Source organism: Pseudophryne corroboree, chromosome 3 (genome assembly GCF_028390025.1).
Source record: "Pseudophryne corroboree isolate aPseCor3 chromosome 3, aPseCor3.hap2, whole genome shotgun sequence".
Taxonomy (NCBI): Eukaryota; Metazoa; Chordata; class Amphibia; order Anura; family Myobatrachidae; genus Pseudophryne; species Pseudophryne corroboree.
In genome coordinates, this window is record NC_086446.1 from 696287898 (window position 1) to 696303826 (window position 15929).

Sequence of the window (15929 nt, forward strand, 5' to 3'; positions counted from 1 at the left end):
AATGTAATACATTGGTATAAAACGTCAACATTAATCGTTTATTAACATTTTACTAAAAATAATTAGAATAATACAAAGATGATATTTATAAATTGTAAATATCCTTGTATTATTCTAATAATTTTTATAGTCAAAACTCTGGAGTGTACTGGAGTATAATAGGTGAGGCAGTGCCGCTACTGCCTACCCTGACTGCTCATCTCTGATGTATGGGGGTAATTCAGACCTGATCGTAGCAGCAAGTTTGCTAGCAGTTGGGCAAAACCATGTGCACTGCAGGGGGGGCAGATATATCATGTGCAGAGAGAGTTAGATTTGGGTGGCTTATTTTGTTTTTGTGCAGAGTAAATACTGGCTGCTTTATTTTTACACTGCAATTTAAATTTCAGTTTGAACACACCCCACCCAAATCTAAATCTCTCTGCACATGTTATATCTTCCTCCCCTGCAGTGCACATGAGCCCTCATTCCGAGTTTATCGCTCGCTAGCAACTTTTTGCAGCGCTGCAATCAGATAGTCGCCTCCTATGGGGGAGTGTATTTTCGCTTTGCAGCTGACGGCACAAAATAGTTTTTTTCAGTTTCTAAGTAGCTCTGAACTTACTCAGCCGCTGCGATCACTTCAGTCTTTTTGGTCCCGGGAATGATGTCAGACACCCGCCCTGCAAACGCTTGGACACGCTTGCGTTTTCCCAAACACTCCCAGAAAATGGTCAGTTGACACCCACAAACGCCCTCTTTCTGTCAATCACCTTGTAATCGGCTGTGCGAATGGATTCTCCATTAAATCCATCGCCCAGCACCGATCCTCTTTCTACCCGTACGACGTGCCTGCGCATTGCGGTGCATACACATGTGCAGTTTTGCCCAGATTTAACCTGATCGCAGCGCTGCAAAAAGTTGCTAGCGAGCAATCAACTCAGAATGCCCCCCATGGTTTTGCCCAACTGGCATGGCCGGACCGAACGGGGGGGCGGGCCGCAGCGGCTGCGTGACATCATACGCAGCTGCTGCAGGCCATGGAGCGAGGAGTAGCTCCCAGCCAGCACGCTAAAGCTGCGCTGGCCGGGAGTTACTCCTCAAATGCAAAAGCATCGCCGCTGTGTGATGCCTTTGCACTTCTGCGAGGGGGGCCGGACTGACATGCGGGCCGGGCTAGCCCTGTGCTGGGCGTCCCCCCGCATGTCAGGAAAGATGATCATAGCTGTGCTAAATTTTGCACAGCTACGATCAACTCGGAATGACCCCCCAGGCCCTGTATTCTGTGAGGAAAATGACTTCCTACTGCACTGGTACTAATTAATAAAAAGGGGGTGGGGAGGTTATCTGCATTCAGTACAAATAATGAGAAGCGTAGGTTGCTTGCAAGAGTAAGAACACATTTATTTCTAACAAGTAAAAAGCACATAGTTAAAACAGCAAAATATTTATATTCGTGTTTCTTTACCCTTTTTGTATGTACATTTTATACTACCTGGCAAAACCACTGTCTACTAGACTAGAATTTTTCACATAATTGTTATATCTATTAATATTATTTATAATTGACTTATTATATTATTTATAATTTAAAAATAATTATTATTTTGGGACTCCGATAAATGTAATGACACAATAGATAGATAGATAGATAGATAGATAGATAGATAGATAGATAGATAGATAGATAGATAGATAGATGAAAAAGGCAGTATTCAGAGACTCCACAGTTAGCTAGAAACTACAATCCAAAATAAATGAGTGGTAAGGGGAACTTACCACATTCATCAGGGACCATGTGTATGTAACATGTACTCACCTAAATAGTAAATACAACAATTAGATCTTCAACACCTGCATCTGTAATTCCAATCATGATGTCATAAGTGTACTGGTATGCAGTGTCCAGCAGTGTACAATATACCAACCGCAAGCACACGCGCAGATGTCAGGTCATGAGGACCCCACAATAACATGTCATACCATCGCATCCATAACCAAGCTGACACATGCTATATTCATATACTATAAAAACAAAATGTAAACACCCCACTCAGTATCAGAATCAGCTTTAGAAGAATCAGAATCAGCTTTATTGGCCAGGTATACTTACGTATACTAGGAATTTGTCTTCGGTTTGCTATACAACAGCCAAGTAGGTAACAGGTAAGCAGGCGTGTGTGTGTGTGTGTGTGTGTGTGTGTGTGTGTGTGTGTGTGTGTGTGTGGGGGGGGGGCAAGTAAAGTTACACAGATAGGTATACCGTAGGGACACAAGTTAGTTACATGTACGTCTAGTCAGTCAATGTTCAGGAGTTCAGCAGGCGGACAGCTTGGGGAAAGAAACTTTTGAGGCTTCTGGTGGATCTGGCGGGGACAGCCCTGTAACGCCTGCCTGAAGGAAGCAAGTTAAACATGCTGTGGCCGGGGTGTAGCTGGTCTTTTACTATCTTCATTGCCCGCTTTTTAGCTCTGGACAAGTACAGGTCCTGGACTGAGGGAAGGTCGGCCCCGATGATCTTCTCTGCGGTTCTGACCACCTTTTGGAGCCTGCATATGTCCCTCGCGCTGGCGGAGCTGTACCATACGAGTATCGAGGAGCACAGTACTGACTCCACAATCGCGGAGTAGAAGAGGAGCAGGAGCTTCTGTGGGATGTTGAACTTCCTTAGTTGCCTGAGGAAGAACAACCTCTGCTGCGCTTTCCCAACAGTGGCGTCAGTGTTGGACCCCCATTTAAGGTCCCTGGAGATTGTGGTCCCTAGAAACTTGAAGGAGTCCACTAGCGATACCACACTGTCAGCAATCGTTAGTATTACTACACTTGCAAAATAAACTGGGAATTTGTCACTCAAAATAGCTTATACAGTAATGCAAAAAAATCATAGCCGATCCACCTAGCCCTTTACATTGCAAAAAATGTTTAGAACGATTACCTCCTCATACTGAAGGTGCAATGTGATCTTTTATATATGGATGACTCTGTGTTTGGCTGAGGCAAAATGCAAAATACCCAGCAACGGATTGGTCACTAGAACTGGAGAGGATAGATGCACGGATCGCTGATCTGTGCAAAGCTATTCGCTCTTTAAATTGCCACTCAGACTTGACCATGTAGTGAAATCCACATGGGCAAGACAGTGTATAATAACATACATAGGTGTACAAGTCAATCTGTGTGATATCCTAAAATGTTTACCACAGTATTGATGACTGAAATGGTCACCTGTCAATAAACAGCCACAAGTCAAACAACCAAGAAATTTATGGGTGTGGTTCGTTTTATCGACAGTGTCTAGGTCGACAATGTTTAGGTCGACCACTATAGGTCGACAGTCACTAGATCGACATGGATGGAAGGTCGACAGGGTTTCTAGGTCGACAGGTCTAAAGGTCGACATGAGGAATTTTTTTTTTTGTGTGTCGTTTTCTTCGTAGAGTGACCGGGATCCCAAATTAGTGCACCGCGTCCCCTCGCCATGCTTCGGGCATGGTGCCTTCGCTCCGCTACCGCTTCGCTCGGCACACTTTACCGTTCCAATCGTAGTCCACGTGGATCGTTAAGTATGAAAAAATAAAAAAAATTAAAAAAAATGTGAAAAACTCATGTCGACCTTTAGACCTGTCGACCTAGCACATGTCGACCTAGAAACCCTGTCGACCTTCCATCCATGTCGACCTAGTGACTGTCGACCTATAGTGGTCGACCTAAACATTGTCGACCTAGACACTGTCGATCTTCAGACCGGATCCCGAAATTTATAGCCTAACATCAAATCCAGTGATGCCCAATTTTGTCACATATGGGGAGATGTACCAAGCCTTGGAGAGAGATAAAAGCGGAGAGATATAAAGTACCAACCAGTCAGCTTTTGACATTTTTGTACAATGACAGTTGGAAACTGATTGATTGGTAGTTTCTCTCTCTACACTTTGGTGCCAATTCATGAAGACGTGAAAACAGTGGAGAGGTGAGCCAGTGGAGAAGTTGCCCATGGCAACCAATCAGCTGCTCTGTATAATTTTATAGTATGCAAATTATAAATGTTACGTTAATGCTGATTGGTTGCCATGGGCAACTTCTCTACTGGCTCACTTCTCCACACTTTTCACTGCTTAATGAATAGACCCCCTAAATCTCTTTCCGAGGCTTGATACAGCTCCACCATTATCTTTAATGGCTTTCTCATACTAAAGACATGGCATAACCTTAGTATACAGTAAGGAGGAAAGATCCCCACCCGTGTAAACAACAGGCCATAAACTTTGTGGTGTTTTCACTATCATTACACAATGTATTATATTAATCGACCCATAAGAATAAGTTTTGTATAAATCTCTTTCATGTTTAGAGTTGAATAATTGTGAGCGGATATAGGTAATGCTCTACTTTTAGCACCCACTAAATCTTGCCGTTTGTATCCTTGGCCCCCATTTATCAACGAGTTTCCTTGCTGGAAACTCATTTTAGGTGGTAAATGGGTTCAATTTCTATTTAACAAGGCTAATAGCGCTGCTAACTAGCAGCGCTATTAGCCTTTCATTTTCCCTATACTGCTGCACAGTAAAGTCTATTTAACAATGCTTACCTAAAATGCCTTTGTCTGCTCCGGGCAGACGTTATGGACACCGCTACAGGGGTGTCCGTCCTGTGCTCTGGCTCCCTCCTCCCATAGCAATCCCGGCATGCATCACGCCTGCTATATACGGGTTGCTATAGAGACAGCCTGAAAATCACTACTGCGCATGTGCCGGGAGTATGCATACAATGGCGCATGCGCAGTAGTTAGGGACGCCGGAGAAAAAGAGCATTCGTCAACGTTGTTTGGCCTTGACAAACAGCGCTGACGGGTGTTTTTACGTTATCGCTCGCCAGCGACAGCTTCAATGCTGAATACAAGTAAAAAAGCGCGGCGAGCGGTAACGTTAATTAGCATTCGAATTTTATTTTCGTTGATAAATGGGGGCCCATGTTCCAAAAACTTGTCAAACATGATGTCCAATTGTTTTGAAGTCTGCACAAGGGGCCTAATTCAGATCTGATCGCAGCAGCAAATTTGTTAGCAGTTGGGCAAAACCATGTGCACTGCAGGGGGGGCAGATATAACATGTGCAGAGAGAGTTAGATTTGGGTGGGTTATATTGTCTCTCTGCAGGGTAAATACTGTCTGCTTTATTTTTACACTGTAATTTAGATTTCAGTTTGAACACACCCCACCCAAATCTAACTCTCTGCACATGTTATATCTGCCCCCCCACCCCCCTACAGTGCACATTGGGGGTCATTCCGACCCGTTCGCTCGTTGCGTTTTAACGCAGCAGAGCGAACGGGTCCCTGCTGTGCATGCGCCGGCGCCGTAGTTCGCCTGCGGGGCGGCTGAAGGCCGTAGCAGGTCAGCGATCGCCTCTGCCTGATTGACAGGCAGAGGCGATCGATGGGCGGGAGGGGGAGAAACGGCGGCGTTTGGCCGCCGTTTCGTAGGCGCGGTCCGGCCAACGCAGGTCTGGCCGGACCGAACGGGGTGCGGGCCGCAGCAGCTGCGTGATGTCATACGCAGCCGCTGCAGGCCAGGGAGCGAGGAGTAGCTCCCGGCCAGCACGCTAAAGCTGTGCTGGTCGGGAGCTACTCCTGAAGTGCAAAGGCATTGCCGCTGTGCGATGCCTTTGCACTTCTGCGAGGGGAAGCCGGACTGACATGCGGGGCAGACCAGCCCTGTGCTGGGTGTCCACCCGCATGTCAGGAAAGATGATCGTAGCTGTGCTAAATTTAGCACAGCTACGATCAACTCGGAATGACCCCCATGGTTCTGCCCATTAGCTAACAAATTTGCTGCTGTGATCAGATCAGAATTAGGCCCAAGGTCACTAGTTATTCTACAAACACAGGTACATTGTGAATAGGGAAGACTCTGTCCAGTTGCTGAAGGATGGATGGGGGGCCTAATTTAGATCTGATCGCAGCAGCAAATTTGAAAAAGACTTTAAAAAGTTCCAGGTGTTCCCTCTTCCAATGGTACAGGGCTTATTAAACTTTTTTGCCTTACTCCAGCCTTGAGAAGAGCCTAAGCAGCACCTAAGAGATCCTTTGGGGTCTTTTACTGCCTGTGCCCTCCTGAACTTCCAGCAGGTGTCATCACCGTGGACCTCCTGGGGTACTCACTGCCCGGGTGTGAGTTGTAGCGCCAGCTCAACGCAGCCAGGATTCTGCCACTGTGGCAGTTCTCTATGTTGGTGCCACAGCCGCAGACCCCAGACCATTCCTGCTGTCTTCCACTTTATGGCCTCTGGGGATTACCTCTCTCGCACCAGTCTGTGCTGCACTCCTGGCTGCTTTATGGTGAAACTGCTCCACAGGTACATTCCAATCTATGTCAGAGCTCCCTCCTGCGCCTTGGCTGCCTCTCTTATGCCTTTCCTGCTGGGTCTCTGTCACCTTACTGGCTTGGGATCCCCTGGAGACAGCAGCCCCCAAGCTCCTTTACCATGCAACCTGAGCTCCAATCAGCTGCGTGGGGTAGGGGGATTTGTGTTGTTGGCCTGCTTAGGGAAGTTACCATTCTTTCCTGCACATGCTCAATGAAGGCCCTGAAGAAATAGTCACATAAAGGTTACCTGGCTGCTCTGTTAGGTTTGAGTGGGACAGCACTTCACTAAAAAACAAACAAAAAACGACAGTAGCTGTGAGACATGAATGACCCTAACTTTATTTATGTGGTGCCCCTTTTTATGGTGGTACCACATTTTTTTTGTATCATAGGTACAGTAAGTGTACGTTCCCTGATGAAAGTGGTATATCCCATTGAAACATTATAATACATTTTAATTGCAGTATTCAATTAATTGCAGAGTCTCTGAGTGGCGCCGTTTTCTTTTCTACAGTTCGGGTTTAATCTGAATAGCAAAGGAGCCACGTAACATACCAGAAGGTCTGACTGAGTGCCATAATATTCTGTGGTTAGCATTGCTGTCTGGGGGTCCTGAGTTTGATTCTCTTCGTGTGGGGTTGGTATGTTCTCCCCTCTGTTTGTGTTTCATTTTCTTCCTTCAGTACAAACGGGTATGGGTCATTAGGTCGACCACACTTAGGTCGACCACTATTGGTCGACATACATTAAGTCGACACGGTCACTAGGTCGACGTGGGCATTAGGCCGGCATGAACAATGTCGACATGGAAAAAGGTCGACGTGCGTTTTTTTTATACCTTTTTTGGTGTCGTTTTCTTCGTAAAGTGACGGGGAACCCCAAGTAGTACACCGTGTCCCCTCGCATGGCTCTCTTCGTTCACCATGCTTCGGGCAAGGTGCCTCGCTCTGCTACACTGCAGGTGCGCTCGGCACAGGTTACTATTCCCAATCGTAGTCCACGTGGATCGTAAAGTATGAAAAAGTTCAAAAATTAAAAAAAAATTTGAAAAACGCATGTCAATCTTTTTCCATGTCAACCTAGTGACCATGTCGACCTAATGCATGTCGACCAATAGTGGTCAACCTAATGACTGTCGACCTAAGTGTGGTCGACCTAATGACCGTATCCCGTACAAATGGGATAAATATGATATCCCGGCAGACGGGATGCTGGCTGCCACTATATGACAGCGGCATCCTGTATGCTATAATCCCGGCAGCGAATCCCATCACGGGCTTGCTGCGCTCCCCACACATCGGGGCCAGTGGCTCGCTTCGCTTGCAACAGGTCCTATTCCCACTCGGTTGGTGGCGTGGACCCACCAACTGATTGGGATTAACAAGCGTTTGTTGCGATTCTGGGCATCTGCATTTCACTGGCTGTTGGGATTCCAGCGTCAGTCTCCTGAATCCCGACAGCCGGTATATTGACTGTATCCCGTACAAACGGGTGGTCTTCAGGTTGCCGCCTGTCGGGATCCTGGCGCACAGTATACCGGCACCGGAAGCCCGACAGCCAGCATACCAACACTTTTTCTCCCTCGTTGGGGTCCACGACCCTCTTGGAGGGAGAATAAATAGCGTGGCGAGCGCAGTGAGCCCGCAAGGGGCTCATTTGCGCTCACCACGCTGTCGGTATGCCGGCAGTCAGGCTTCCGGCGCCGTTATGCTGGTCGCCGGGAGCATGGCCGCCAGCATACCATACTACACCCTGTACAAAAACATACTGGTAGGTTAATTGGTTGCTGATTAATATGGACTCTATTAAGTGTGAGAAGGAGTATAGACTGTAAGCTCAATGGGGTAGGGATGAATAATAGATATTCTCTATGCAGTAATATTATGTACTATACAAACAAACTATATATTTATTTATTTATTTATTAACAGTTTCTTTTATAGTGCAGCAATTTCCGTTGCGCTCTACGATTGGATACAATGATAAAACAAAACTGGGTAATAAACAGTCATAGAGGTAATATGTACTATACACACATAGATAGATGGATAGATAGATAGATAGATAGATAGATAGATAGATAGATAGATAGATAGATACAGAGCCGTAACTAGGTGTGTGCCGATGGTGCCTTGCCCACAGCGCAAATGCACTGAAGGCGCACCATCGGCACACTCCTCCCCCCAGACGGACGCTGCACTGGCGTCATCGTGGTAGCGCACCTCATCCCCCTGTATCCCACCAGGGCGCCTGCGCCTTGTGAGTCCCGGCACCTGGGTAGCGCACCACAGTCATCAGTATGAGCGGGTAAGGGATGGGCAGTGGAGCTGCTCACCCTTGTATCCCGCCTGTGAGTCCCGGCGCCTCACCCCCGCATCGCACGTCGCCAACATATCTCTTCGTCCCGGTGCCTCAGCGCCGCATCGCACCTCACCTTCTGCAGCCTGTGAGTCCCGGCACCTGTGGAAGGGACGGGCTCCGGCTGTGTATAGGAGGGTCCGTCTGCGTGGAAATTGTGGAAGAATCGTCCCTCAGGTACACACTCACACTCATACTCTCTCTCTCTCTCTCTCTCTCTCTCTCTCTCGTGTAAAAAAGAACCGGGCACTGTTGCTGTCATGTGTAAAAATGGACTGGCTGCCATAATGTGTAAAAAAGGGGACGCTGTCTGCCGTAATGTGTAAAAAGGGGGACGTTGTCTGCCGTAATGTGTAAAAAGGGGATGCTGTCTGCCGTAATGTGTAAAAAGGGGGACGCTGTCTGCCGTAATGTGTAAAAAGGGGGACGTTGTCTGCCGTAATGTGTAAAAAGGGGGACGTTGTCTGCCGTAATGTGTAAAAAGGGGACGCTGCCTGCCGTAATGTGTAAAAAGGGGGCGCTGCCTGCCGTAATGTGTAAAAAGGGGGGCGCTGTCTGCCGTAATGGGTAAAAAGGGGGATGCTGTCTGCCATAATGTGTAAAAAGGGGGACGCTGTCTGCCGTAATGTGTAAAAAGGGGGACGCTGTCTGTCGTAATATGTAAAAAGGGGGACTGTCTGCCGCAATGTGTAAAAATGGGGAGCCCTGTGGCCATGCCCCTTCCCCTGAAGCCATGCCCCTATACACTATTTTATTCTCCCTCCAGGGGAGTCGTGGACCCCCACGAGGGAGAATAGTTGTCGGTATGCCGGGTGTCGGTATTCCGGCACCGGTATACTGTGCGCCGGGATCCCGACATTCGGCATACAGAAGACCACCCCTTTTTTTTATATGGTATGTGTATGGTGGTGGGGGGCCGATGCTGATTCTTGCACACAGCGCTAAAATGTTTAGTTACGGCACTGGATAAATAGATAGATAGATAGATAGATAGATAGATAGATAGATAGATAGCTAATGTGTATATATATATATATATATATATATATATATATACACACACTTGTTTCCCACATAAGTGCACCACAGCTTTGAAGCCATCTGGCACCAGGAGTTTGACAACAGGCAAGTTTGTTCATGTATCTTTAACAAATCCTCCTTTTAGTTAGAGACTGTATTAAATTATCATCTAAGAAAGTCTATTTTTGAAGAAGGGGAAGTTGTGTAAATTCTTGGACTGCTGCATGTTTGTTTTTTTTAACATTAAAGTGAATAATAGGATGCTGATACTGCAAAACTTCTGCTTGCAACAATAAGCTCAGTGTAGTATCTTCTAGTCCAGGACACGTTATGACTTGCAGCACAAACCTTTTATTACAATATTGGACTTTGTGATTATTCACTAGATGTAATTCATTATACCAATTCTTAATAATTACCTTCCAGGTCTTGTCTCTGTTGTCAGCCAGTTAACAGTCCATGACTTCTAACAGGAAGTATCAGGGGAAAAGAGAATAAAATAGACTTGGACTTTGCTGTATCAACAGAGAAACAGAAAAATGAAGTATGAGAGTGTTACTCCTGCTGCCAATTTCAGAGAATAAGGGCTACATGTAATATGTATGGGAATTTCTGCTAGTCTGACCGTATTTTTAAAGTGGAAATCATTTATAAGGCAATATCAGGTTGGTTTTGTCTTGTAAATGATTGCCGCTTTATAAATATGCACCTCACAGGCTATTGTATATTGCCCTAAGTCTCTAGAATCTGGCTAGTTATTGTCTTTGGCTATAGCAGTCGCTTAGAGCTGAGCAAGCTCACTGGAACTCTGTTGCCCTGAGCTTTTGCGCACATGGTAGAGAGGCATATTCTAAAATAGAGGCTGGTGCCAGAAATATTGGAGATACCGGTTACAGTATACAGGAAACTGCATAATAGTAGGTACTCACACAGGCAGGGAAAGACTAAACAAATGAAACAGTTCCAGGGTCCTAGCAGAGGTCAGGATAGTTGGCAATACGGGAATGGGCAATTATCAAGCACATGGTCAGGGCAGGCAGTAATTAGGGGAATAGGCAAACCAAGAGGTCAGGGCAGGCAGCAATGCAAAAAAAAAAAAAGGCAAAATTGTAAATGGAACCAGAAATCAAGTGGATCAACTGCAAGGAAGTGGCATCTATCATGGGCAGTGAGTATTACAGATGCCTGCAGTCCAAACTTGAAAATCGGAAGCCCCTCCTGGCCCACCGGAAAGGTGGGCAAGTCTCCCTCAGCACCGCAGATCCACCGCACCTCCCTCGGTCGCCCACTTACAGAGAACAAGTGGGCAGTCCGAGGGGACCCGATGATGCGATCTAGCACGAATCGTAGACCCTCCCCCCTGTACAATGCTTGTAATAGCAGCACTGTGTAGCGGGGTATGACCACGGTGACGCGACCGCAAGCAACATTCGCCCTGTGATGCCTCAAAGGCATAGCCACGTCCCCATCACACCCCCTATGTAATGTCACGCCCACCCTCCCCGCCCCCTGCTGCGCTAAGCTGGCAACCCTGCTGCAGTCCTGCACCGAAAGGTACAGGCAGCCAATTAAACTGCTCCTTAGAAGCTGGGCCCCTTGCAGGCAATTCTACTGCAGTGCGGACAGGTTGTGTAAAAGACAATATATACAAAAGACATTGGATAAAATAATATCATAATATACTTTATTTGACACTAGTTACCAGTCCGTCAACATGTTGGAACAATGTAACAGTAATGTCAACGCCGGCAGCTGTGCACGTCCGAACACAGCAATATTTGGATTGCTCTGTCAGGTGCCAACTAGGGACCGCTGGCATGCAAAACACTTGAATTCCCGCCATAGAGGTGAGGAGCAGCATTTAGATTTTATTATATAGAATAGGACTTTCCATATAGCCTACAGAAATGATTGGAGTTAATGTTTACAATAAACTTATTTACGGGATACAAAACTTCCAATTTAAATAGACATTCCTTTTACATCCGAGGCATGTCCAGTGGTACTACTGTATGTAACAGAAAAATGTAGCTCTTTTTGGGGCAGATATTCTAAAGCTGGGCATACACCAGCGACGGACTGGGGCTCTAAATCAGCCCGGGCATTCATCACGGGGGCGCGCCACCACGATGGACTCGTGGCATGCCCCCGTTACCATGGCAACACTTGCTGGGGGCGGGGGCGTGCTGCAAGTCTGGAGGCGTGGACTCGTGGCACGCCCCCATTTCCATGGAGACCGGTGGGGGCGGCTGAAGCAGAGAGCCGTAGGCTGCGCTGCACGCGGCCTTCCCGGCTCTCTGAGGGACCGGATCAGCCCACCTGCTCATCGGCCCTTCCGGCATGTGCCAGAAGTGCCAGATGGCCAGTCCGACCCTGGCATACACTACACAATTATCTGCCAGATAAATGTATAGTATATGCCCAGTATAAAGGTGCGTACACACTGTTTTTGCCCAGCGTATATGCACAGTGATGATCGTGAACAACGCTGGCAGGAAAACAGCTCAGTGCAAAGACACGGAAATGTTTTCCCTGTGCCCAGCGATGTTCACGGGGAAGGGGGGGGGGGGGGGGGGGGGGTGAAGCACTTTCCAAAGTAGGAGACTTTGGAGAGTGCTTCACTCGGCTGTTCAAACAGCCCGACGGACAGCTAGCGATGATGTGGGAGCACGCATCGTCGCTTAGCGCTCATCGCCCGGCTATACACACTGGCCGAGTTTGAGCTCATAGTAGTTTAAAACACCAAAAATAAGTTACCTTGAGCTCTAAATCGTCTCGTGTGTATGGGCCTTAAGCCTTAGGGGTCAATTTACTAAGACTTGGACGCAGATAAAGTGGATGGAGATAAAGTATCAGCCAATCAGCTCCTATCTGACATTTCTCAAACCCAGCCTGTGACATAACAGGAACCGTTTGGCTGGGACTTTATCTCCGTCAACTTTATCGCCATCCAAGGCTTAGTAAATAGACCCCTTAGAGAGAAATAAAGTGGATGGAGATAAAGCACCAACCAGTGCCAGCTCCTGTCATTTTTCAAACACAGCCTGTACATGGCAGTTAGGAGCTGAATGGCCGGTACTTTATCTCTCTCCACATTATTACTCTCCAAGGCTTAGTACTGTACATCTCCTCCATTAGATCTAAGGCCCCCATTTATCAAGCCTTGGAGAGTGATAAATGGCACGGCGATAAAGTACCAGCCAATCAGCTTCTACCTGCCATGTTACAGGCTGTGTTTGAAAAATGACAGTTAGGAGCTGATTGGCTGGTACTTTATTACCGTGCTATTTATCACTCTCTAAGGCTTGATAAATCTGGGCCTAAATCTGGGTCTTAGTTGGAGTAACCAATCTACCACTGTGCATTTGCAGCCCCGCAGCTTGACTATTGAAGTTGGACCTGCTGGAGGGGAGGATATAGGACACAAGAATGTGACTACGAAAAAAGCAGACATAAAAATCACACATTTTTTCTAGGACACTTTGGGAGGAATTCAACTGTTTGAAAAGTCGGTTGGGTGTCTGTTTTTTCCTGTCTATTAGTTAGGAAAAAAACAGACACCCAACTGACTTTTCAAACAATTGAATACGCCCCTTTGATTTAACTGTGTCCTTTGCATGAGTTTGCCCTCTCAGTTGGCAGATGTAATACCCTGTGATTTGGAGGGTAAGAAAACAAGCGTCAGGCAGTATGCTTTGGGTTTAAAGCTCATACATCAACTTATGAAAAAAAATAAGTGCATTCTTCAATATGGCCGGCAAAGTGATTCAGGATGAGGTCCAGAAGCACAGAACTCTGTTAAGGATATTGTTCACGTACTTAGCTCAACTCTCTGCAGGAAATCCATGTTAAAATATGTCATTATTTCTGCAACATGTACATTATCAGCATCCAGGGTTAATGCCTAAGTGGAAATTTCTTACTTACTGCACTTAACAGCTGAAGTAAGAATGAGGGACAGAAGTAAATATGGAATGAATATGTAACGAGGTTCTGATACTTCATTAGCATTTTAATTTGCATCACATTATCACTACAGTCTTAACCATCAACCTTAGTGGGAAATTTGCATCTTTAATATTCTAGAAAGTGGTATAAGCAAAGTTACTAGAATGTTGCATAAAAAGTCCAGAAAACCACTTTAACACTTTAGCCCCCTGCCCCCTCCCTGGACTTCTGTTACAAGTACCGAACCCCCCTGAATTTCACGCACCGAGTCCGGATCAGACTCGGAAACCAGAACAAGGCAAAACATCATCATCCCGCTGCCGGATTCTCGTGGGTTTAGGATTCCATATAAGGAGCCGCGCCATTGCTGCCATTTTCACTCCAGTCCTAGAGAGTGTAGCGAGAGGACATGTCTCTTCAGTGTCTGTGCGGGAAAGTGGCGTGGCGTGGGGTGGTGACCTGCTCTTTTGTATCATTCCAGTGGTGGTGTCTTGTGCTGCATCAGTCCAGTGGTGGTGTCCTGTGCTGCCATAAGTCCAGTGCTGCTGTATAAATCCAGTCCAGTTGTGCTGTATTGTGCTGCATCAGTCCGGTCACTCCAGTGGTGGTGTCCTGTGCTGCCATAAATTCAGTGGTGCTGCCGTATATGTCCAGTCCAGTGGTGTTGCCATATAAGTACAGTCCAGATTTACTGCCATATAAGTCCAGTCCAGCGGTACTGCCATATAAGTCCAGTGGTACTGCCATATAAGTCCAGTGTTACTGCCATATAAGTCCAGGGGTACTGCCGTATAAGTCCAGCAGTTCTGCCATATAAGTCCAGTGGTGCTGCCATATAAGTCCAGTCCAGCGGTACTGCCATATAAGTCCAGTGGTACTGCCATATAAGTCCAGTGTTACTGCCATATAAGTCCAGGGGTACTGCCGTATAAGTACAGCAGTTCTGCCATATAAGTCCAGTGGTGCTGCCGTATAACTCCAGTCCAGTGGTGCTGCCGTATAAGGCCAGGGGTACTGCCATATAAATCCAGTCCAGTGTTGCTGCCGTATAAGTCATGGGGTACTGCCGTATAAGTCCAGAGGTACTGCCATATAAGTCCAGCGATACTACCGTATTAGTCCAGTGGTGCTGCCGTATCAGTCCAGTCCAGTGGTGCTTCTGTATAAGTCCAGTCCAGTGGTGCTGCCATATATGTCTAGTCCAGTGGTGCTGCCATATAAAGTCCAGGGTTACTGCCGTATAAGTCCAGTCTAGTGGTGCTGCCGTATAAATCCAGTGTTGCTGCCGTATAATCTAGGGGTGCTGCCATATAAGTCCAGGGGTACTGCCATATAAGACCAGTCCAGTGGTACTACCGTATAAGTCCAGTCCAGTAGTGCTGCCATATAAGTCCAGTCCAGAGGTGCTGCCGTATAAGTCCAGGGGTGCTACCGAATAAGTCCAGTCCAGTGGTGCTGCCGTAAAAGTCCAGTGTTGCTGCCGTATAAGTCCAGGGATACTGCCGTATAAGTCCAGTTCAGTGGTGCTGCTGTATAAATCCAGTGGTTCTGCCATATAAGTCCAGAGGTACTGCCGTATAAGTCCAGATTTACTGCCATATTTTACTGACACACCTTGAAAAAGACCTTTGGGTCGAAACGACGTTGGTGCTCCTAGACAGTGATTTATCCGTGTTTTTACTGCGTCCTCCTGTTACCATCCAAATCTTGAAGGTATAGTACATGGGTGTTACCTAGGTGTTAGTCTGGAATTCACCTATGTTAGTCTCATTTCATCTGACCCACCCTTTGTGTATATACCTTGTGATGGTAATATATAAGGAGAAATTTTTATGTAATTTTTAATTTTGTGACAATAAACAACCTTTTTTGGAAAGAAACGGCTGCATTCATATCCATTTTAAAGAAACCATTACGTGAGGATACCCACACTCCAAGAAAGTGAGTGCGGTACGTTCAAATTGAACAAATTTTTATTGTCTTCTATTCATGAATTGATAAAGATACCTTGATATGTATGATGCTACACTATTTTAAGTGAGTTTTGGTACGTTTATCCTTAAATGAAAAGGTGGTGAGGAACTGTCCCTTTCTCAGCTATCAAGATTTCCACCATATAGGGTTCCTTTCCCGTTGGAGAAGTCACTGGATTCATTTACATTATCTGATGACAAACATTATTACACATTGTGTGCCTCTTTCCCATTTTTTGTTTCCTATGAATTTCACTTTGGAGATTCATTTGAATTGAAAAAGAACT

General features: G+C 46.3%; 1 protein-coding gene and 1 long non-coding RNA gene across 6 annotated transcripts in view; one reads left to right on the forward strand and one right to left on the reverse strand.

The window, feature by feature from the left end:
- The window catches only part of BLNK (B cell linker), a 438756-nt gene that overhangs the window by 223754 nt on the left and 199073 nt on the right, over window positions 1-15929 (forward strand). The gene's annotated exons all lie outside the window — the stretch shown is intronic.
- The window catches only part of LOC135056621 (uncharacterized), a 274060-nt gene that overhangs the window by 121122 nt on the left and 137009 nt on the right, over window positions 1-15929 (reverse strand). Inside the window, exons 1-3 of one of the 4 annotated variants that reach the window (XR_010244032.1) lie at window positions 10141-10231; window positions 6591-6628; window positions 1759-1798 (exon numbers count right to left, since the gene is read on the reverse strand). The exons of 1 other annotated variant lie outside the window; for it this stretch is intronic. This is a non-coding gene — a long non-coding RNA (uncharacterized LOC135056621). Of the gene's footprint in view, window positions 1-1758; window positions 1799-6590; window positions 6629-10140; window positions 10232-15929 lie in introns of those variants that run through there. 2 more of the 4 variants (XR_010244034.1, XR_010244031.1) reach the window with 2 other exon arrangements.